Here is a 26088-nt window from a genome sequence, read left to right on the forward strand (position 1 = left end):
CAGGGTCAAATGGCATGAGAAAGGCGGCTCCTCGTTGAAATATACAACTAGAAAAAAACTGATTATTAAATTTCAGTTCCCGGAAAGAGGACAAACATCCTAGAACAGTCCCCCTCCCCCACACACCGAAATATGCTGAAATAAACCATGTCAACTATGACAACTAATTCGGCTCCCAGGTTTTGCAGTGCTGTTAGTGACTATGGTAGCACATTTTGTTTCTTCTCTCAGTGATTCCAATCCTTTCACTTTTTATGTTGCTAGAGATTCGTGAGTTAATAAGATACATAGTTGGAGAGTAGCTCAATGTTACTCACTTCATATTTATTTTGGAACCAGACACTGAACAAAAGTGAAAAAGCCTGAAAAGCGTCTCCCAACTACCTACAGCAGTTACAATGCTATAAGCATGTCTCAATCCAAGGCATGGAAAGAAGTGAACAGACAATATTAAGCTATGCTCATAGTTCTTTCTGGCTATGCATACAGTTGTGTGATCTGGGGCAGACTGAGACAGGCGACTGATGGCGTTGTCTTGGACATAGTAATTAGAGCCCTAAACGCTTTCCTGGAGACCCACAGGCTCTAATCTGGCCCCACATTCTTGGCGATAAGAGCTAGAGTCTGAACCTATAGAGAATGACATTGACTTGAATGGGAATGTCCGTTCTTTCCCTTGTTTTTGGAGAGCCATGAAGATACACTCAAGGCTGAAGACATACCCGGACGTCATCATCACAGGCATCTGCCTGATGACTGTTTCAGAGGAAAAATTACTAACTCAGGAAGCAAAACAATACACACATTATTTGAAATCAGTCAGAATTCAGATGGAGTTGATTTTGGGAAATTCTCAGGGAAAATGCTCCTTCTCTTTGTTGAACATATTCAATTTACTTAAAAAGCTCTTTTGGCAAAACATTTGCTTTGCTTTCTACTCAGTATTTATTTATTTATTATATATAATAATAATAATAATAATAATAATAAATAATAATAATATGTATGTATGTGTTTACATACATATACATACATACATACATACATACATACATACATACATACATACAACATACAGTGCATTGGAAAGTATTCAGACCCCTTGACTTTTTCCACATTTTTGATACGTTACAGCCTTATTCTAAAAATTGATTAAATTAATGTGTTTCCTCATCAATCTACACCACAATGCCACCCCCATAATGACAAAGTGAAAACAGGTTTTTTTAAAATGTTAGCAAATTTATAAAAATAAAAAAGCAAAAATACCTTATTTATATACAGTACCAGTCAGAAGTTTGGACACACCTAGTCATTCCAGAGGTTTTCTTTATTTTACTATTTTCTACATTGTAGAATAATAATGAACATCAAAGCGATGAAATAACACATATGGAATCATGTAGTAAGCAAAACAGTGTTAAATGAATCAAAATATATTTTGTATTTGAGATTCTTCAAATAGCCACCCTTTGCCCTTGATGACAACTTTGCACACTCTTGGCATTCTCTCCAACCAGCTTCATGAGGTAGTCATCTGGAATGCATTTCAATCAAGTGCAGTCGCAAATAAACCCTATGATGAAGACCCAGAGTTACCTCTGCAATTAACTGCACTTCAAGATTGCACCTCACAGAGTTCAAGTAACAGACACATCTCAATATCAACTGTTCAGAGGAGACTGCGTGAATCAGGCCTTGTAGGTCGAATTGCAAAGGCCACTACTAAGGACCGCAATAAGAAGAACAGACCTGCTTGGGCCAAGAAACACGAGCAATAGACATTAGACTGGTGGAAATGTGTCCTTTGGTCTGGAGTCCAAAATTTGAGATTTTTGGTTCCAACCGCCGTGTCTTTGTGAGATGTGGTGTGGGTGAGCGGATGATCTCTGCATGTGTAGTTCCTGCATCCAAAGCATGGAGGAGGAGGTGTTATGGTGTGGGGGTGATTTGCTGGTGACACTGTCTGTGATTTATTTAAGATTAAAGGCACACTTAACCAGCATGGCTACCACAGCATTCTGCATTGATACATGCATCCCATCTGGTTTGGGCTTAGTTGGACTATCATTTGTTTTTCAACAGGACAGTGACCCAACACAACTCCAGGCTGTGTAGGGCTATTTTACCAAGAAGGAGTGTGAGGAGTGGTGTATCAGATGACCCTGGCCTCCACAATCCCCCAACATCGGAGTCGGACGGCAGAGTGAAGGAAAATCCAGCCAACAAGTGCTAGCGAGCATGTGTGGGAACTCCTTCAAGACTGTTGGAAAAGCATTCCAGGTGGAAGCTGGTTGAGAGAATGCCAAGGTGTGCAAAGCTGTCATCAAGGAAAAGGGTAGCTATTTGGATTCATATACAGTGGGGAGAACAAGTATTTGATACACTGCCGATTTTGCAGGTTTTCCCTGACAAAGCATGTAGAGGTCTGTAATTTTTTATCATAGGTACACTTCAACTGTGAGAGGCAGAATCTAAAACAAAAATCTAGAAAATCACATTGTATGATTTTAAGTAATTAATTTGCATTTTATTGCATGACATAAGTATTTGATACATCAGAAAAGCAGAACTTAATATTTGGTACAGAAACCTTTGTTTTGCAATTACAGAGATCATACGTTTCCTGTAGGTCTTGACCAGGTTTGCACACACTGCAGCAGGGATTTTGGCCTCCCTCCATACAAACCTTCTCCAGATCCAGCCAGGTTTAGGGCTGTCGGCTGGGCAATACGGACTTTCAGCTCCCTCCCAAAGATGTTCTATTTGGTTCGGAGTCCTGCGGAAACTGGCTGGGCCAGATGACGGGTCAATCACCCACCGGTCTGGGGCTCCATGCAAGATCTCACTTCGTGGGGCATCAATGATCATGAGAGGAAGGTGAGGATAAGCCCAGAACTACACGCAGGACCTGGTCAATGACCTGAAGAGAGCTGGGACCACAGTCTCAAGAAAACCATTAGTAACACACAACTCTTTTGCCGTCATGGATTAAAATCCTGCAGTGCCTGCGCCAAGGTCCCCTGCTCAAGCCAGCGCATGTCCAGGCCCTTCTGAAGTTTGCCAATGACCATCTGGATGATCCAGAGGAGGAATGGGAGAAGGTCATGTGGTCTGATGAGACAAAAATAGAGCTTTTGAGGTCTAAACTCCACTCGCCGTGTTTGGAGGAAGAAGAAGGATGAGTACAACCCCCAAGAACACCCATCCCAACCGTGAAGCATGGAGGTGGAAACATCATTCTTTTGGGGATGCTTTTTTCTGCAAAGGGGACAGGGCGACTGCACCGTGGGGGGAGGATGGATGGGGCCATGTATCGAGGCTTGGCCAACAACCTTCCTCGTAGAGACGGTGAAGATGGGTCGTGGCTGGGTCTTCCAGCATGACAACCAGGGAAGGGAACAGCCAAGGGCAACTGAGGTGGCTCCGTGGGAAATATCAAGGTCCTGGGTAAGCTGGCCAGTCTCCAGACCTGAACCAAATAGAACATCTTTGGAGGGGAGCTGAAAGTCCCGTATTGCCCAGCGACAGCCCCAAGGAAACCTGAAGGATCTGGAGAAGGTTTGTATGGAGGAGTGGGCCAAAATCCCACTGCTGCAGTGTGTGCAAACCTGGTCAAAGACCTACAGAAGCGTCTTGATCTGTAATTGCAAACAAGGTTTCTGTACCAAATATAAGTTCTGCTTTTCTGATGTATCAAATACTTATGTCATGCAATAAAATGCAAATTAGTACTTTAAAAATCATACAATGTGATTTTCTGGATTTTTGTTTTAGATTCAGAGTCTCTCATAGTTGAAGTGTACCTATGATAAAAAATGACAGACCTCATGCTTTGTAAGTAGGAAAACCTGCAAAATCGGCAGTGTCTCAAATATGTTCTCCCTGTATATATATATATATATATATGTATGTAGATATATATGAATCCAAGTAGCCTTTGCCTTGATGACAGCTTTGCACACTGGCTTGCGAAAGTGGCTTACGAAAGTTTTCCTATTTTTGTTGCCTTACAACCTGGAATTCAAATGGATTTTGGGGTTTGTATCATTTGATTTCACAACATGATTACCACTTTGAAGATGCAAAGTATTTTATTTTGAAACAAACAAGAAATAAACAAAAACTGAAAACTGAAAGCATGCATAACTATTCAAGTCAATACTTTGTAGAGCCACGTTTTGCAGCAATTACAGCTGCAAGTCTCTTGGGGTATGTCTCTATAAACTTGGCACATCTAGCCACTGGAATTTTTGCCCATTCTTCGAAACAAAACTTCTCCAGCTTCTTCATGTTGGATGGGTTCGCTGGTGTACAGCAATCTTTAAGTCATATCATAGATTCTCAATTGGATTGAGGTCTGGGTTTTGATGAGCCATTCCAAGACATTTACATGTTTTTCCCCTTAAACCCACTTGAATATTGCTTTAGCAGTATGCTTAGGGTCATTGTCCTGCTGGAAAGTGAACCTCCGTCCCAGTCTCCATATCTCTGGAAGACTCCAAAACAGGTTTCCCTCAGAATTTCCCACTGTGATGCATGCAGCCATCCATCATTCCTTCAATTCTGACCAGTTTCCCAATCCCTGCTGATGAAAAACATCCCCAAGAGCATGATGCTGCCACCACCATGCTTCACTGTGGGAATGGTGTTCTCGAGGTGATGAGGTGTTGGGTTTGCGCCAGACATAGCGTTTTCCTTGATGGCCAAAAGCTCAATTTTAGTCTCATCTGATCGTACCTTCTTCCATATGTTTGGGAGTCTCCCCATGCCTTTTGGCGAACACCAAGCGTGTTTTGCTAATTTTGTTTCTTTAAGCAATGGCTTTTTTCTGGCCACTCTTTCGTAAAGCCCAGCTCTGTGGGTTTATGCGGCAAAAAGTGGTACTATGGACGAATACTTCAATCTCTAATGAGCTTTGCAGCTCCTTCAGGGGTTATCTTTAGTCTCTTTTGTTGCCTCTCTGATTAATGCCCTCCCTCATCTGGTCAAGTGAGTTTTGGAATGGTCCCTCTTTGTTGTGAGTGCCATATTCTTTCCTATTTTATTAATGGATTTAATGGTGTCCAGTGGGATGTTCAAAGTTTCTGATATTTTTTTATAACCCAACCTGACCTGTACTTCTTCACCTTTTGTCCCCAACCTGTTTGGAGAGCTCCGTGGTCTTCCTTGGTACCGCTTGTAGTGGTGGCCTTGCTAGTAATTATTTGCAGACTCGGGGGCCTTTCCAGAACAGGTGTATACAGTGAGGAAAAAGTATTTGATCCTGCTGATTTTGTGCGTTTGCCCACCAGTCTATAATTTTTAATGGTAGGTTTATTTGAACAGTGAGAGACAGAATAACAACAGAAAAATCCAAGCAGCATGTCAAAAATGTTATAAATTGATTTGCATTTTAATGAGGAAATAAGTATTTGACCTCTCAATCAGGAAGATTTCTGGCTCCCAGGTGTCTTTTATGCAGGTAGCAGGCTGAGATTAGGAGCACACTCTTAAGGGAGTGCTTCTAATCTCAACTTGTTACCTGTATAAAAGACACCTGTCCACAAGCAATCAATCAATCAGATTCCCAACTCTTCACCATGGCCAAGACCAAAGAGCTCTCCAAGGATGTCAAGGACAAGATTGTAAGACCTACACAAGGCTGGAATGGGCTACAAGACCATCGCCAAGCAGCTTGGTGAGAAGGTGACAACAGTTAGTGCGATTATTAGCAAATGGAAGAAACACAAAATAACTGTCCAATCTCCCTCGGCCTGGGGCTCCATGCAAGATCTCACCTCGTGGGTTGCAATGATCATGAACGGTGAGGAATCAGCCCCAGGAGCTTCACGGGAGGATCTTGTCAATGATCTCAAGGCAGCTGGGACCATAGTCACCAAGAAAACAATTGGTAACACACTATGCCGTGAGGACTGAAATCCTGCAGTGTCCGCAAGGTCCCCCTACTCAGAAAGCACATATTTATGCCCGTCTGAGAAGTTTGCCAATGAACATCTGAATGATTCAGAGGAGAACTGGGTGAAAGTGTTGTGGTCAAGATGAGACCATATTGAACTCTGGCATCAACTCAGCTTCGCCGTGTTTGGAGAGGGAGGAAGTGCCTATGACCCCAAGAACACCATCCCCACCGTCAAACATGGGTGGAAACATTATGCTGAGGTGTTTTTCTGCTAAGAGGACAGGTTAACTTCACCGCATCAAGGGGCCGATGGAGCGAGGCCATGTACCGTCAAATCTTGGGTGAGAACACTTCCCTCAGCCAGGGCATTGAAAATGGAGTCGTGGATGGGTATTCCAGCATGACAATGACCCAAAACACAGCCAAGGCAACAAAGGTAGCTCAAGAAGAAGCACATTAAAGTCCTGGGTAAGCCTAGCCAGTCCAGACCTTAATCCCATAGAAAATCTGTGGAGAGGTTACTTAGCGTCAGCCTCGAAACCTTAATGACTTGGAGGAAGATCTGCAAAGATGATGGAACAAAATCCCTCTGAGATGTGTGCAAACCTGGTAGTAACTACAAAGAAACGTCTGACCTCTGTGATTGCCAACAAGGTTTTGCACCAAGTACCTAAGTCATGTTTTGCAGTGGGGTCAAATACTTATTTCTCTCATTAAAATGCCTAATCAATTTATAACATTTTTGACATACGTTTTCTGGATTTTTTTTGTTGTTATTTTGTCTCTCACTGTTCAAATAAACCTACCATTAAAATTATAGACTAGTCATTTCTTTGTCAGTGGGCAAACATACAAAATCAGCAGGGATCTAATGCTTTTTTGCTCACTGTATATACTGAGATCATGTGACAGATCATGTGACACTTAGATAGCACACAGGTGGACTTTATTTAACTAATTATGTGACTTCTGAAGGTAATTGGTTGCACCATATCTTATTTAGGGACTTCATAGCAAAGGAGGTGAATACATATAACGCCCCTTTTCCCGTTTATTTATTTATTATAATTTTTTGAAACAAGTAAATTTTTTAATTCCTTAATAATTTGGACTATTTTGTGTATGTCATTACATAAATCCAAATAAAATTCCATTCGATTACAGGTTGTGATGCAACAAAATAGGAAACGCCAAGGGGATGAATACTTTTGCAAGGGCTGGTGGCAATATGTGTGTGTGTATATATATATATACATATATATGTATGCATATGTATATGAATCCCTGAACCAACACTTGCAATTGACCACCAACCCCCCTTTCTACCGCTGACTCTGCTGAAGAAAAACTACTTTACTATGTCTGTTGTGACAGATGTGGTTGTACCACCTAGCTATCTTCAGATTAATGCACTAACTGTAAATTCGCTCTGGATAGGAACGTCTGCTAAATGACTAAAATGTAAATGTATGTGCAACTGCATTGTCTCTTTGAAGACTGTGTTGAAAGTATAGGGCCTACAGACAGACAAGCCAGTGTGTGATTCATCAACCCATGATGAATCCTCTCCCCAGGCATCAGTCTTCACCAACCACCTCCAGCCAATGCTAGTGGATCTTGTCATGACTTATCGTGACAAGGTGCTCACTGACTGACTGTCTTCTCAAAAGTAGAAGACGCATATCTTCTGCCATATCTTCTCGCTGTCCAGCACCATTTCCCTGCAATAGGAGTCCAGCACCTCCTTGCTATCTCCCATATCGTACCAACAAATTCCCTCCATTGCTTATTAAGTAGTCACACAAACATAGTAGAATTTTTTACTTTTGAAGGCCCTACGTTTCAACCCCCCACCCAAATATATATGTGTGTCTGTATATATATATATATATATATATATATATATATATATATATATATATATATATATATATATATATATATATATATGTATTTTGTTTTAGTTTTTTTGGAACTCGGTCTGGGTCTCAACTTACTATTGAGAGTTAGAATAATTAAGCTAGGGTGCAATTTCAAAATGTGGTTGTGCATCAGCAGTTTTTCTCTTATGTCAGCCACTGACAGTCAGTCAATTAGCCCATGTCAGCTAACAATTTTTAGATTATTAAATTTGTTTATAGGCTGTGATCTAAACTTATTGTCATGGTCGAATTACCGGCAGTGCCCCATTGATTTTGGTAGTCAGTCTCACTCAGATATCATATTCAAAATGGCAAAGATTTTTGTTTTAAAATTGCTAAATCTTCTCTTCGCCCCATTGCAAATGTGCAGAGTTAACGTAATTTAAAAAACTAAAATATCTCTTCGCTGTCAAGAGGGGGAGCCACTGAAATGTTTTGCTCACAATGTGTGTGTGTGGGGTGTACAAACACAGATAAATTGAACTAACACAACAAAGAAGGTTTCAGAAAGCCTCATTCAGAAATCCAATCCCATATAACATCATTGGAAAAACACTAACAGGATTTGAGGCTGTGTTCCAGGATTCAGAAACCTTCACCTCAGGGCAGTTTGGGTCTTCTGGAAACATCTGGGGATGATTGGGGCATTTCGTTGCTAGTTCTAAACACAGCTGAGTCGCACCAGTAGGGGAAGTCTTTGAATGTATTTTCTCCTTCAATTGTTATCCATCTGTTAGTAAACAAAGCAGCCTTTGTGGAGCAGACTCAGAGAATCTGGCTGTTAGAGACGTGTGTAGGAGATGAAAGGCTAAATGCCTGCTAGATATGGATGTATAGTGGTGTGTAATAATATGGCTATAGACAACAGCAGATAAACTCATTACTGATCATATGAGAACGGTTGGTTGGTGGTTGTGTGGCTTATCTAGCCAAGTACAGGTACTGAGCGATACAAAACGGCCCCTTGTTCTTCTGTGGCTACCACCTTGCTGACATCATGCTGTGTGGTGGTAATCAGTCAATGGGGCCCACCGGGCATTTACCGCCCCTCTCCAAACTATCGACTCTTGTCTGGTCATGGCTAGATGGGATACAGTTTATATCAAATTGAAGTCAAAAGTAAAAAAATTGCATTTTAGCTAACCCTAACCCCTAACCCTTTCCTAACCTTAGCAATTCTTCTAACCTGCTGCGTAGTTCTCCTAACCTGCTACAAAAGTCAATTCTGGTCAATTCTGGCACAAACTGTATATTCCTTCAGCCAAAAATGTAATCCCACAAGCTGGTATTTCATCTGAGCCAGACCCTTCTGCTTTGTTTACCAATCAGAACATTTCATTCCCCTTGTTTTTTTCTCGTCCAGATTGCAAAAAGAGTGTTGAGTTCCACTTTGATGTGTAACTTACATGGGCCATTAACGCTCATTCATTGGGCGTGTTATGAAACCTTTAGGAATTACTTTTATCTCTGCGACTTTTGCGTTTTATTTGAGCCTTAACATTTTAAATGAGTTGATTAACGTTCCTCTCTGTTGTAGGCTGTATGGGTGTTAGGGGTAAAACCATAAGCTTTTGGGTCTTGCGGTTTGTTCCCTTGGCTCGGCTACAAACCTTAGTCAGTCTATTCGAGTGAGAGGCGACAGTTGAAAGCTGAAACGCAGGCCAAAATGTAGCTAAGCCTCTCACCAAGCTCATTCAAAACAATTGTATTATTATTTTATGAATGCATGGCAGCACAGCGTATTGTTGTAAGGAAATTCTTGGCTCCAAATAAAAAACACAATTATGTATCAGGTTACTGAACTTTGGGATGGAAATTACTGTAGACGTTGTCATTGCTGACAGTTTGGTGTTGCATGCCAGGCCCAAATGCGTTTTGACTTAAAACATGCACTAAGACAGAAGGGACTGAAGGTAAAATCAATATTTATGTCATAGAGACTGAAAAGTCATTTAGGACAACAGTGGTGACAACACTTTTACAGTTAAAACATTATCATTATAAAGCCCTTCCTGTCTTCCCGAATGGAGTTCAATGGCTGCATCCAGCCTATTGTTTCTGCGATCTAAACACATATTCACATGCTGAGAAGGTGGAAACACCTGCCTATACAGACAAAATACTATGGCTATACATAATACATGTATCCCCACTGATTTCTGTATTGGGTAAAGTTCAAAAGTTGCACAAACATCTGTCACATAAATAAATAACAGGAAACGTAGGTAGGCCTAGCACTTATTGATCATTATTTTTGTCTGATGTATATTGAATCAAAAAATGCTACAGTACTAAAATCAGTAAGTGGACATTACTCCATGTTATAAACTGGGTGGTTAGGAGCCCTGAATGCTGATTGGCTGACAGCTGTGGTATATCGAACCATTATACCCGCAGATGTGACAAAACATTCGTTAGTAACAGTTATAGCCAATAAAAACACCTCTAGGGCTTTGTAGTATGACCAATATACCGGCTGAAACTGTATCCAGACACGTTGCATCATGCCAAAGAACAGCCCTTAGCCGTGGTATATTGGCCATATACCACACCCCCTAAATGTAGTAGCAGTAGAAACTACACAAACTATTTGATGTAATTTCAGTCCCTAGTCTTACTGAAAAGTTACTGGAAAGGTCAATGATTCTCTGTACTGAAACGCTCCATAAAAATAATGTAACATAGGACCAAAAGTACTGAACTGTCTACTTATAAGGCAAGAAAGAGAATGTTTGACTATATTTCACACTGAAAGAAACTTTACTTGACCTGATTCATTAACTGGAGAAAGCTGCATAGCAAGTCTCTTCTTGCTCCAGATAAGGCGATGGTTCAGCTTGCTTCCACGTCTTGCTTTATTAATTTCTGGTAACTGTTGGGTTGCTATATTTGAATGACTATATCTGTGTAAAGTCTACTAAGTTTAATTTGGAGATAATAAAGATGTTCAAAATAGCTAGAATAAATCGTATAAATTTACCAGAAAAAAACAGGATACATCATAATCCAAACAGGATATCTTGAAACAGAATTTATTGAAAGTTCCAGGAATTTTTCCAATCTAATCCAAACCACAAAAAATGACCAACACATTTGAATACAGGCCAGACCACCAACACCAACTTGCTGTTACATTTAGCTATATTATGATAATCATTCACCTCCATTTTGATTCCCCTGTCAGAGAGATAAAGAGAGACATCACGTTGTGAAACGGAGGGCATGCCATGGCACCAGTGTGATTTCGGCCTCTTATCTCCTAGAGAATCTCTATGTATGATCTATCACCCCTTCCTGCTAGCTGTGTTTATCCTGCTGTGATTACTGGACCACAGGAATCTCCTCCGGCCCCCTGCCTCCCCCTGCCCCAACATGTGACCTCCTCCTGGGTTGGATCCTTCAGCGTGCTGGGAGCCCGGTGGGCTATTAACCTTCAGGGTGTTATCCTTCCCAGAATCGCCCCAGCCAGTGTGAGTGAGAGAGAGGGGGGAGGCCAGAATTCAAAGAGGTCAGAGGGGAGAGGACACACATTATCTGGCAGTGATTAGAGGCTGAGAGAGATCACGGTGTGTTAGAAGCTAGATGTTTGTGGATGTGATGTGAACCAAGCTGTGACTTTATTAAGACATCCAATTCTGTTAGTTCTGGGGTGTACTCTGAGGTAACAGTAAAATTAGACAGTTATATGGGGACTGTGATGGCTAGATCATTTTATTTGCCACATAAATGTGAATTAGAGCATGTTAGTTAGAAAAGCTCTGGTAAGTGTGAATTGAGACAGGGTTATGTAATGATTTTAGATGGTAAAATTGAGTTTAAGTGCAACATTAATTTGACATTTTATACAGCAGTGCTAGGATGGAATGTCACTTCCTATCACTTTATCGATAAATAAAAATACGAAAAACTGATTTTTCAAACACTGTTGTTTTATAGGGGTAATTGACTGAAAAACCAAATAAACAAAAAAAAAATTAAAAAAATAAAATGGCTTCATGGAAAATATTTATTTATCTAACTTATATTTCAGTACATTCTCCTACTTTCAGACTTGCACAGTTCTCCCAATACTGGAACATCTGGCTGATCAGCACTGATTGCCGTGGTTCAAGGGATATGCATATCTAAGGCCGATTAGCCCCCAGCATTAAATTGACCTTTTGACCTTTATAGTTGTGGTCCTGAGTATGCCTGAGGGTCACAGCATGTAAGGGCCTATTGCCTTAACACTGCGTGAACACTTAAGACTTCGGTACTCTGACCGCCACAGCATCCAACACGCCACCAGATTTCTCACAGCTGTGTTTGAAAGGTTTAGCAGAATAAGCCATGACAGTTGAGAAAGGTTCATTAATCATTTTCTTAAAATTTTTTTACATCTGACAAACTCACTAGCTAAATTACTGTTTTGAGGTATTTTTCCCCTATAATGAAACTGAATGAAAATGATAAAAGGTATATACTAATGTTGTATATTCATGAAGATGCACTTGTTTCTATTTAAGTGATAATGCCACCCCAAAGCCATGTTTGGAGGATATTGGCAGGGTGTTGTTAGGCCAGAGGTTAGTAGGTATATCCTCCAAACACAGGCTTGATGACATTATAAGCTTTTAGCTGTGGTTACCAACACTTATTTAAATAACGATTTACATTCTGTATTTTTTCATTAAAAAACGTTATTTATTCATACTATTTAATTCTTCCATGAGATAGTCCCGACACCAAATCTGGGAAAAGTTTACTACCCAAATCTGACTAGTGGGTCCGTTCTATCAGTTCGGTTCCCAGTGAATTTAAGTCGTTTTGTTCTGTATCTATGGGCGTGACCCATTAGTTCGTTCTAAATGTTCTGACACTGGCTGGCAAGGTTCTGATCCCTTGCTTGCCTAGCCTAAGCTAACTATGGCTAATTTACAGTCCACGTCAAACAGTGCAGCCAGAACAACAACAAAGTAGCTGCATTTTGCATTTGTTTAATCATTTTCTAGTGACAATTCATTTTTGATACATCCCATTAAAATGAGCTTATGATGCGCGCGATTTCACCTGACATAGAACATGTGCTCTCTTGTCAGGATACTGTTCAGAGAGGCTAGCCAACAACTGGCTAGCTAACACAATCACTTCAAACTGAAGATGGAAAGACCCAAACTAGCTGCATTTAATTTCGTTTTACCTATTCTGACATTTCTTTGTATATATCCATAAAATGATACTTAATTCATGATTTTAAGACCCAGCTGAGAAAAGCTGCCTGCCTGTCTGTCCCAACACCCGACTCCCTGCCGTTCATTACTATGGGACAGCTGGAGGTTAATTTCAATATTGAATCAGTGTTGCAAAAATGAGACAGACAACCAAGGTTTATACAATTCTCCGCTATTGAAAACCAATTGCTAGTCTAAAATAAATCTGTGTATAATAAATAGGCATTTCAAGAGTCACTTAGCTTTAGCCGGTGGTAACTTGTGGAATAGACACCCGGTTTTAATAATCAGTGTCAGGATTAGACCCACCACGTTGTATAAACCTGGCAGATTAATCTATTCTAACACGCAATGAATTGCATTCTCCATTGTTTTACTTTATGAAGGATTGAGGTTACAGTAAGAGTGTTGTGACAGAACAATTACTGCCCATTGGCTAATTAGGATGCCAGTATCTTCTCAACAGTTTGGTGGTTGCCTTTAGCATTCTGCCGTATAGACCGTGACAGTACCCAGTCTTGCCGTCTGAGTCCATCAGTCTCTGGGGCGGAGGTAATTCAGACCAAACCCTGTTATATCCAGTGGTTTCCTGTGTTAAGGATCAAAGGGTAGGAAATGGGCATTGCGTGCCACAGCCAAGCCTACAACGGGCAGAGCTTTACAGCTGACCTGGGTTCAAATATTATTTTTAAATCTTTCCAAATATGTTATCAAGCTCGTTTGAACTTGCCTGTTGCAATGGAACCAGTGGAAAGTGCACACCCTACCCATGGCACTCCAGGCAAGGCGAAACAAATGTTGAAACTATTTGAAAGATTTTAGACGTAGTATTTGAACCCAGGTCTGCTACACAATACCACATACATGGAAATATGGGTGGTTGACCATGAATTCCCGAGCTACTGTTTTAGTTGTGTTCTTGTTGTTGGGTGTTCCGTTTCCTTATCCTGCCATTGGGTCTGTTGGGGTCGCCTGGTTGTTGTTTCACATTGATGGAGAAGTGCTATTGAACTTGACCTGTCACGCTCTGAAAAGTATTTTAAAACAATTCAAGACTTGAATGTTGAAATATTATGACCAGTTTTTTGTTGTTTATGGGAATTTGTGTGACCCTGTGGAGAAAACACTATGTCATGTGGGGTGAGAGACAACGGGACACACGCACATTGCAGCACAAACAAAAACGTTCGTTTCCACACATCCTGAGAGGATTTAAGGACAGTGCCATTTGGCAAGACAAAAGAAAAAGCTAAGAGATGAAGAACAGATATTCTAGATCCTTAAGACTACCATTTCCTGAATTCATTTGGATTTATGAACAAAACAGAGCTGCAGTCTCACCACTGTACTCATATCAAGCTCAAACTGTACGAGGAACCCAAGTTCACATGAACTTAAACAGCTTTGTGACCACAATTACATATTGGGGAGTTCTGGGCTGTGATAACGTGGTTAGTTGGCGTTTTTGCTGCATCAGGTCATGCTGGAAGTGTAATTCTCACAAAGACATGTACAACTGATTCGACCCTGGAGGGCGATCCTAAACCTTTGCGTGCACACACGCACACATTACTATACGCACACACACGGACACACAATTTTGGCACAACTAACCTTGTGGGGACACACATTTCAGTCCCCATTCAAAATCTTATTTCCCCTAACCCTAGACCTAACCAATTACTCTTACCTAACCTAGCCCTAACCTTAACCTAACCTTAACCCTAACCTTGAAACTTACCTAGCTCTAATCCTAACCTAAACCTAATTCTAAACCCTAACACTAGCACTAATTCTAACCTTAACCTAAACACCTAGAAATAGCATTTGACCTTGTGGGGACCAACAAAATGTCCCCAGTTGGTAACATTTTTGTTTGTTTACTATTCTTGTAGGGACTTCTGGTCCCCACAGAAGTATAGATTAACACATCCAAACACACAATCCTAGAGGCGATGCTCCTCTCTAGTTTACAGTGGGGGATATACATTTACTTGAGGCCAGGCTTGAGGATTGAGCTTTTAATTGTGTAAACCAGCATCTTCAGTATGTATCTTCACACAGTGTCTTGACTCAATTATATACAGTCTGGTTTTAGCCAGTGATGACTCAGACAAGCAGATGTCTCCTGGCAGATGGTTTAGATCATCTGGCGATGGTTGGTTTACATGGAGAGAGAGAGAGAGAGAGAGAGAGAGAGAGAGAGAAGAAACTAAACTTTCTCACAGAAACACGTGTTGAGGAAGTCTCATTGTTCCGTGGTTGTTTACACCAACATGCCCTGTGTGAACAGAGCACGTCTGCTATGCAAGCGAGGACAAATATTATAAACTTTTAAGCCACCAAACTTGTTTTTGCTCACATTACATTGTGAAAAGAAGATGGTGGCTTACTTTGGTGAGAGGTGTGATGGATCGACTAAGGTTTCAGCATCCCAAATGGTACCCTATTCCATATATTGTACACTACTTCTACAGGCTACGTGACTAAGTAAATGAGGCCCTGGTCCAAAGTAGTACACTATATAGAATAAGTGGTATTGAATACATCACTAGCTTTAGGTCTAGTCAATATACTATATATGGAATATGGTGCCATTTGGGGACTCAATCTACAGATGTTCTCTCTTAACTCTGTTATTGCTTGAAAATTATGCTATACAGCAAATACAAACTTGTACTGTATTCAAGGTTTGAAATGGCATCTAAAGTTTTTAATTTATGCCTAACAAAATGTATCATCACCCTAAATAAATGTCCATGAATTATTATCCACATAATAATTCACATTTCCCTATTGCTGCAAGTTTATGTTCCTGCTACTGAAAAACTGGTCAAATGTAGATCCGACATATATAACTGTTTCTACAGGGGCTATGTAGATAATGATGGTCCCACAGAACTAGTGAACTGTGGCTTGGGAAAGTGCAGTATCAGAGGAAGCTGGTGGGAGGAGCTGGAGGACAGGCTCATTGGAAAGACTGGAATGGAGTGTGGAGCGGTATCTAAAACATCAAACACGTTTGACTGCGTTTTTGTTATTATATTCCTAGCCATTACAATGGGCCATCTCTCCCCCACCAGCTATGTGCAGCTATATATACTACTGAGCCTAGTCAATATGAGTGTACTATATAAAGAATATGGTGCCATTTGGGATGCACACTATTTTCTTCTACAGGGCTACGTGACTGAGTAAATGGTCCCCTAGGAACTAGTGAACTGTGGCTTAGGAAAGTAGAGAATGTACTGTATATACTAAACTGTCTAAGAACAGCCTAAATGTTAAGCAGTCCCTTTACAGTGGAAGTCTGTAGTTCATCCAATTTTGGATGGATGGTTAGTTCTTTCCAGTTGATCCTTGCATCCATAGCGTTGTTGTTTTTTTTTTTTTGAATCAGTATTGCTCCTTTAACCATAGCCCTGCCAGCCACAGCAGCTATGTCCAGCTTTCCTAAACACAACATGCTAGAAGGGAAAAAAACTGTGGGAACTTGTGAAAATGTACAGTTTAGATGAGAGATTAAAATGTATATGTTGATGAAATCAAAATCAAAATATACATGTTATAAAACTTGTCTATTTAGCCATTGAACTACTGTTCCTCACATTATAACATTTCCCACTGGGAATCATCTGAAAAGAAATACATCATGTGAACCGTAACAGAAAATGACTCTGTGTTAATGTGGATTGGCAGGTGGCTTCTCATATTTCAGTAGCACAGAGAAGCGTGGCTGAGAACACTTCTCGTGAGTAAAGGAAAAAAAACCGAATGTGACTACTGAAATATTTCGTAACAAACATTTTATATAAATCAATGATGTCAATGGAGGAGATTAGTGCATCAGATTGAGTTAAGCATGCATCTCCAGCTAGGATTCAGGTAACATTGGTTAAGTGAGCTCTTAGCTCTCAAAGATGTGTTATATTACCTGGGCAGCCTCTTCTATTACACTTAGTATTATTAAACATAATTATATTATATTCATAATGAGTTAACAATATCAACAAATATATTGACTGACTCCAAGTTTTCATATAACAGAGTTAAATAATAGCAAATGACACGTCGCCAAACAAAATTGAGCCGTACAAACATCCACACAAGCACCAAATAATTCAAGCCCTTATTCAATACAATGCATCAAATTCCCTGGGGATTGTATGTTTTTATTGTACACAGTACACCTGTCAAAATAAACTATAAAACATATTAACCCATGGCTGTTGAGTATTAACCCATGGCTGGTAGTATTAACCGCAGCTCAATGATATTAACCCCATGGCTATATTAACCCATGGCTGTTGAGTATTAACCATGGCTGTTGATGTTAACCCATGGCTGTTGGTATTAACCCATGGGTTAAAGCTAAGAATCACTTAATGGTGAAACAGCCATGTCCGTTTGGGATATTACAACAACAAAGGAGTTACTGCAAACATCAAACACAGTTTTTCCCATCAGACATCACTGCATGCGCGATAGAAGAGCACAATATGTACTGCTTTGTTTGCATGCTGCGCGGCGCTCCTCCAGCTCGGCAACAACAACAATAACAACGGTGGTGGTGCGGCCAGTGGCGCTGTTTCCCCCTGCGGATTCCAGCTTTAACCTTGACAAATCCTTCTGCCACAGCAAATGTAGAGTCATTCCGCTACCCTGCATGCTGTTCGGGTTCAGTGAGGTCGTCATCCATGGAACAGCATGAGAGAGGGGACGTCCTGCTGTTAGCAACCCTCTGAGGAGAGTAGATTACATGCACCAGTATAGAGGATCACCCCACAGCCATATCTCCACCTGGAAGCATAGCCCACAGCCATACCTCCACCTGGAAGCATAGCCCACAGCCATACCTCCACCTGGAAGCATAGCCCACAGCCATATCTCCACCTGGAAGCATAGCCCACAGCCATACCTCCACCTGGAAGCATAGCCCACAGCCATACCTCCACCTGGAAGCATAGCCCACAGCCATACCTCCACCTGGAAGCATAGCCCACAGCCATATCTCCACCTGGAAGCATAGCCCACAGCCATACCTCCACCTGGAAGCATAGCCCCAGTAGCCTGGCTAATGATCCAGCCCCTTGCTGGTTCCATGGTCAAATGAGGAGTCATTAAAAGTGTTAATAACCTGGGGGATAGTCCTCAACCACCATCACACCAGGTTGCTCTTGGTGCCTAAGGCCCTTGTTTGTCAAATCTTGTCGAAGCATTTCTTATAACAGTTAATACAGCTGTGTGGAAAAAAAAAACTTCGTATGTGGAGTTCAATTTGCTCATCTACCTTTCTGCTTTCATTGATGGGTGATGTCACAAATCCCAATGCAACAATCTGATTAGTGCCAAACAACACCTTTTAAAACAAAGTAACCCACTGTACAGAGTGCTTATAATTATTCAAGTTGTTTCTGTGCTAGTGTCCACTCCACCATGTGTTAGAAATTAAGGTACCTACACTCAGATTAGTAGCAGAGTAGCCTACATACCAGCCCACTGCTGCATAGAGGATAGTGTTTGGTTTGGACACTGTCCAGTCAGTACAAATCTCCTGGCTTTACCAGTGGCTGAACTGAACAGACATTTCAACAAACCGCAAAACCAACGTAAACATCGACAAATATGCATGTAAGAGGAAAATATACTGTTCTGTAGACATTTACTGGTCCCTATGGTAGCTTTAATTCAACATGAAATCGTTGATCTGTCTGCGAGCACTATAAGTTCTATATAAAGTTATCAACAGGTAGACTTGGAGTCAACTGGATTAATGTACTGTTGTAACTATAGTCAGAGTCTGTCTTAGGCGCTGATCTGAACAACCAATGAGAAATGGCTCTATGACAGAATTATGCAATTGCCTTGTCTTGGGCAGTCTGTGTGGATGGCTGCTGGTGTGTGATTTGTCTATTACCTTATTCCCAATATAGCACACTACTTTTTGATCAGGGTCAAAAGTAATGCACTACAGTGCCATTTTGGACCCACACTTGTCTTGGGCAGTCTGTCTGGGCCAGTGGACGGCTGCTGGTGTGTGATTTGACAAGTCATAAGCGTGTTCTCTCTCTGCATGGCAAAGCGGTACCGATACACCAAGTTTGTAACCAACAGGACCCTGAACAGCTTCTATCCCCAAACCATAAGACTACTAAATAGTTTGTTCAGGTAGCTATTGGGTAACTATTTAACTATACTGCCCTTAACACTTTTGCACTAACTCCTTTGACTCATCACATATACTTAACTGCTGTTTATTATCTGTCACTTATTCCTACTATATGTACATATCTACCTGAATTACCTCGTACCCCTGCACATGGACTCGGTACTGGTACACCCTGTGTATATATGGGATTATCGTTTTACTCATTGTTTATTTATTATTACTTTTATTATTACGTGTTTTACTTTTCTATTATTTCTCTATTTTCTTTCTCTCTGTATTGTTGGGAAGGGCCATAAGCATTTCACTGTTAGCTTCACCTGTTGTTCTGAAGCATGTGACAAATAAAATGTGATTTGATTTTAGAGTGACGTCTTACTGAGGAGCGATCAGGCCTATTCTACTTCCTGTGTGTGTTGTTGAAAGGGCTCCACCGTCATCTTTCACCCGAGAAATGTGGTTCTGCTGGGGAACCTGGGAACTCAATATTAGCTCAGAATTCAATAAAGAAGAGGAGCTCTCTGGAAATGTACTTCTCTGGCGGATGACATTTCCTAAGAAGCCTTTCGATGTCAAACTGCACTGTAACATAGTCTGAACAGATGATAATGACAGAAGTCGTTTTTTTAGACAGAAATGGCCAGACGAAATGGCCCTTACTGCAACTTGATACTCTAATAATATTTTCCATCTACTTCAAGGTGCACTTAGGCACCATGGTAAGCGAGTAGGAGGTGGCCTATAGTGTATAGGTAAGGAAAGTGGCCTGAGCCTCAGTCTTTTAAAATGAAAGAAAACAAGAAGGACTGTCTCTAGTGCTCTCAGCGTTTATTCTCCACCCCTTACAGTGTTTCAAGCGGCCCCCCTTTCTTTGTCGACCCAATGAATTGACAGGAGAGGAGCCTCTTCAGGCGGCTTGTCAATTGTCTTTGGAGTAGTGCGCCCGGTGCGACTGTATTCCCCATTCTTCCATCCCCATAACAATGGTACAATGAGGAGTAGGACAACAAGATGTTTCTCTCTCACAAGAACCTCTCCAGACCAAATCCTGTTACTGGTCTGATGCAAACATAGAACTACAGCCAGTCAATGTGTCCTTAAATAATAAATAAAGGGACTGTTATTCAGAAACAAGCCTAGACCCACTAGACCCGATGCCTGACCTCCAGCCTCTTTGGGGAGTGAGAGACCACCTACGGAGGAGCCCGGAGAAACCTTTTCATGCATAGCCTTGGCTACTCGGGCCTCTGGGGCGAGGCACCGGAACTAAATTGCTGTGTGCCCAACGTCCGACGAGCCCAAATCCCACTTTCTCTGCCTTGTTTTTCCAAAGGGGCGATTTTTCCGAGGTCCCAGTGAGAACATGCGGTCCCATGAAACACATCCAAGAAAAGCAACAGCCCCTGACCTGTGAGTTTGACCGAGTTGGGTTTCCAGAAATACTCAGAGGAGATCTCATGGGGATGGACTCGAGCAGGATGATTTAATTACACAAAGACAACATCACGTGTCACCAGGGTTACGGGCAGTCGCCAGCTCACAGGGGCCATGGGAGAGGGTGGATGTTCATAGCTGATGTACCCCTATGTGGCTTACCTGGCCCTATGGCCTGGGTTGATTAGCTCGATGTAACCAGCTACATTGACACACAGGGCCCAATTGTGCTTTCATCAGTCTCCTAATTACAGTACTGAAGGGTCTGTTGCACCAAGGGAGGGAAGACGAGTGCAGGAGGAATGGGCTTGGACAAAGAGAGGAGGGAAAGGAGAGAGTATTGTGTGTGTGTCCCATGCCTTTTTGTGATTGTGTCTCATGTGGACGTCCATCCATTCCACTGGTGTGTGTTTTAGGACACGGAGTGCTGTTTTCGGGAGACAGAGAAGGGTCAGATGAGATCAGGGCTGGTTTTGATCTGGGACAAAAGCTCCTCTCTTCCCACGAGGCCTGTGTTCCCTCAGCCCTGAGTCCCCATAGCTCAGAGGCAAATGTGGCTTCAGTTCAACGTATGTGAAGAGACAGAGAGACAATGACAATGTGTCTGAGATCAAATAAGTAGGCTCACCCTTCATCTTATGAGTAATAGCCTTTGTCTGCTTTATGGGATATGTTTCAAATGTAATCCAACGCTATGGCATCACATATTTAACCCTCATGTATTTAATCTTGTATCGTTCCATTATTTTGAGCAATATTCTGGTTCAGAAACCAAAAGTATTACCCAAGTAAAGGATAATGCACAAGCCGGTGCACCTGGCACCTACTACCATTGGTATTTGGTATTTTATTAGGATACCCATAGCTGTTGCAAAAGCAGCAGCTACTCTTCTAATAGTAAAAACAAAACTTGAAACATTACATGATACAGAACTTTAATAGACAAAGACAGCTCAATACATCAATACAATTTGTTTTAAAGGCACACATAGCTACATATCAATACCAATACATACACACAAACTATCTAGGTCAAATGGGGGAGGCGTTGTGCCCTGAGGTGTTACTTTATCTGTTTTTTGAAACCAGGTTTGCTGTTCATTTGAGCAGTATGTGAGATGGAACGGAGTTCCATGCAATAATAGCTCCATATAATACTATGCTTTTTTGAATTTGTTTTCAATTTGGGGACAGTGAAAAAGACCCCTGGTGTATGTCTGGTGGGGTAAGTGTGTGTGTCAGGAAGCTGTGTGTAAGTTGACTATTCAAACAATTTGGGATTTTCAACACATGAATGTTTCTTATAAAAAGAAGAAGTGATGCAGTCAGTGTCTCCTCAACTCTTAGCCAAGAGAGACTGGCATGCATAGTATTTATATCAGCCCTCTTAATACAATGAAGAGCAAGACGTGCCACTCTGTTCTGGGCCAGCTGCAGCTTAACTAGGTCTTTCCTTGCAGCCCTCGACCACATGACTGGACAATAATCAAGATAAGACTAAACTAGAGCCTGGAAAACTTGTTTTTTGGAGTGTGGTGTCAAAAAAGCAGAGCATCTCTTTATTACGGACAGACCTCTCCCCATCTTTACAACCATTGAGTCTATACAGTTGAAGTCGGAAGTTTACATACACCTTAGCCAAATACATTTAAACTCAGTTTTTCACAATTCCTGACATTTAATCCTAGTAAAAATTCCTCTCTTAGGTCAGTCAGGATCACCACACTTTATTTTAAGAATGTGAAATGTCAGAATAATTTTTTATTTCAGCTTTTATTTCTTTCATCACATTCCCAGTGGGTCAAGAAGTTTACATACCTCAATTAGTATTTGGTAGCATTGCCTTTAAATTGTTTGGGTCAGAAAACGTTTGAGGTAGCCTTCTGAAAGCTTCCCACAATAAGTTAAGGTGAATTTTGGCCATTCACTCCTGACAGAGCTGGTGCTGAGTCAAGGTTTGTAGGCCTCCTTGCTTTCGCATACGCTTTTCAGTTCTGCCCACAAATGTTCTATAGGATTGAGGTCAGGGCTTTGTGATAGTTACTCCAATACCTTGACTTTGTTGTCCTTAAGCCATTTTGGCACAACTTTGGAAGTATGCTTGGGGTCATTGTCAATTTGAAGACCCATTTGCGACCAAACTTTAACTTCCTGACTGATGTCTTGAGATGTTGCTTCAATATATCCACATAATTTTCCTTCCTCATGATGCCATCTATTTTGTTAAGTACACCAGTCCCTCCTGCAGCAAAAGCACCCCCACAGCATGATAATGCCACCCCCGTGCTTCCACGGTTGGGATGGCGTGTTAGCCAGAAGCAACAAGCTACCCCCCTTTTTCCTCCAAACATAACGATGGTCATTATGGCCAAACAGTTCTATTTTTGTTTCATCAGACCAGGACATTCTTCCAAGAAATGCGATCTTCATCCCCATGTGCAGTTGCAAACCGTAGTCTGGCTTCATGGCGGTTTGGAGCAATTGGCTTCTTCCTTGCTGAGCGGCCTTTCAGGTTATGTCGATATAGGACTCGTTTTACTGTGAATATAAGATACTTTTGTACCTGTTTCCTCCAGCACATCTTCACAAGGTCCTTTACTGTTGTTCTGGGATTGATTTGCACTTTTCTCACCAAAGTACATTCATCTCTAGGAGACAGAGCGCGTCTCTCCTTTCTGGCGGTATGGCCGATGCATTGGTCCCATGGTGTTTATACTTGTGTACTATTGTTTACATGCAGATGAGCGTGGTACCTTCAGGCATTTGGAAATTGCTCCCAAGGATGAACCAGACTTGTGGAGGTCTACCATTTTTTTTCTGAGGTCTTTGCTGATTTCTTTAGATTTTCCCATGATGTCAAGCAAAGAGGCACTGAGTTTGAAGGTAGGCCTTGAAATACATCCACAGGTACACCTCCAATTGACTCAAATGATGTCAATTAGCCTATCAGAAGCTTCTAAAGCCATGACATCATTTTCTGTATGTAAACTTTGTAAAAATGTATGCACACATGACTGTAAGTCGCTTTGGATAAAAGTGTCTGCTAAATGGCATATTATTATTATTTTTATTATAAACTTCTGACCCACTGGAATTGTGATACAGTGAATTATAATTGTTGGAAAAATTACTTGTGTCATGCACAAAGTAGATGTCCTAACCGACTTGCCAAAACTATAGTTTGTTAACAAGAAATTTGTGGAGTGGTTGAAAAACGAGTTTTAATGACTCCAACCTAAGTGTATGTAAACTTCCGACTTCAACAGTATGTTTTGACCATGACAATTTACAATCTAAGGTAACGCAAAGTAATTTAGTCTCCTCAACTTGTTCAACAGCCACACCATTCATTACCAGATTCAGCTGAGGTCTAGAACTTAGAGAATGGTTGGTACCAAATACAATGCAATTAGTTTTAGAGATGTTCAGGACCAGTTTATTACTGGCCACCCATTCTAAAACAGACTGCAACTCTTTGTTAAGGATTTCAGTGACTTCATTAGCTGTGGTTGCTGATGCGTATATGGTTGAATCATCAGCATACATGGACATACATGCTTTGTTTAATGCCAGTGGCAGGTCATTGGTAAAAATAGAAAAGAGTAGAGGGCCTAGAGAGCGGCCCTGTGGTACACCACACTTTACATGTTTGACATTAGAGAAGCTTTCATTTTAAAAAAAACTTTGAGTTCTATTAGATAGATAGCTCTGAATCCACGATATGGCAGAGGTTGAAAAGCCATAACACATACATTTTTTTACCCCATTCAAAACCCAAATATTTTGTCTCTCCCAATTATCCTCTGAATGGCACACATACACAATCCATTTCTCAATTGTCTCAAGGTTTAAAAATCCTTATTTAACCGGTCTCCTCCCCATCTACACTGATTGAAGTGGATTTAACAAGTGACATCAATAAGGGATCATAGCTTTCACCTGGTCAGTCTATGTCATGAAAAGAGTTCTTAATGTTTTGTACACTTTTGTATGTCATTTAATGTTGGGAAAACTCATGTCCCATAACCTAATCATAAACTTAACCCTAACCCTAAACCTAATCCTAACTCCTAACCCTAACCCGTAAGCCTAAAATGTTTCATTCAAATCCCTAGCCTACAACCCTAACTCAAAGCCAAACCTAACCTTAACCCCTATCCCTATCCCTAACTACTAACCCTAAACCTAACCCTAACTCCTAACCTTAAACCTAACCCTAATTGTAACCCTATTTCTAAACGTAACCCCTGAGCCTAAACTACTCTTTATCCTTGTAGGGACCTTGGTAATGTCCCCACGAAGGACAATTTTCCTTATTTTACTATCCTTGTGGGGACTTTGGGGATTTCCAGTACACACAAGGATAGTAATACAAGCACACACACACACACACACACACACACACACACACACACACACACACACACACACACACACACACACTGGCCAGACAAGACAGAGGTCATGCTAAAGGTATGCACAGAACACTAAGAGAGAGATATAGAGCTCAGTCAGGGTCAAGCCCCACTTTAAAGCCAAGATAACAAACTACGGCAGCAATATGAATCATTTACACCGAGGCCGTTAGTGTGTAAACTGTGTATGGTTTAGCATTATCTGTGTGCTAATGCTTCCCTCTAACATCTCTGTTTACGAGAGTTGGACATAAACTCATAAATAATTTGTCTTTGATGGGCGTATAATCTATTTTGTTTCACTAATCCCCCCGATAACTGCTCCTATAGCCCCAATTTCCATTATCCTAAACCCTCATCTGGTTCATACAAATACATTATGAAAATCTAAGAGGGCACTTTTACTAAGTATTTGATGTATTCCCTCAATTACATTTTTACTTCCATTACTCCTTTAATCAAGCCAAACCTTTCTAACAGGAAAAACGGTGTGACCCTTGTAATTGCAAACAAGCAACAGGTGGCCTGTTAAACAAAGAGTCTGCCATTTTGCATCAATTTTACAGCGAAATTATTCAGTTAAACGCCAAAACATTAACAGAAAGTTAGTTTATTTTGTTTGTTTACAACTAATTTAATCTCTTATTGCTACTGGCTTAATTTCCATCTTTTTTTTTTCTTGATGCCTTTTGTTTTGTTTTTCATTTAATGGTGCATGATCACGAACATGTGACCTGGGTCGGCTTCAAAAGTACTCTTACCATTCTACAGATGGTAACACTTAATCGGTACTAGAATAAAACGCTTGATGACTACGGTTGAAACTGTTCCCAGGGAGGGTGAACTTGGCATGGAAGGGATTCCCTGTCTTAAACAACATCTAGCGATCAAATAGCACAAGGAAGTAAACAGTGCTCTAATTGGGAGTAAGGGAATATAAATATACATCTGTGGGAGCTTTAAAGGTTTGAACTGAGTTATAAAGATAATATTGGACCTTTCTTGGATTTCCTTTTATGAATCCTTAATCAAATCTTTA

The sequence above is a fragment of the Coregonus clupeaformis genome, unplaced genomic scaffold (genome assembly GCF_020615455.1).
Source record: "Coregonus clupeaformis isolate EN_2021a unplaced genomic scaffold, ASM2061545v1 scaf0467, whole genome shotgun sequence".
NCBI classification, from domain to species: Eukaryota; Metazoa; Chordata; class Actinopteri; order Salmoniformes; family Salmonidae; genus Coregonus; species Coregonus clupeaformis.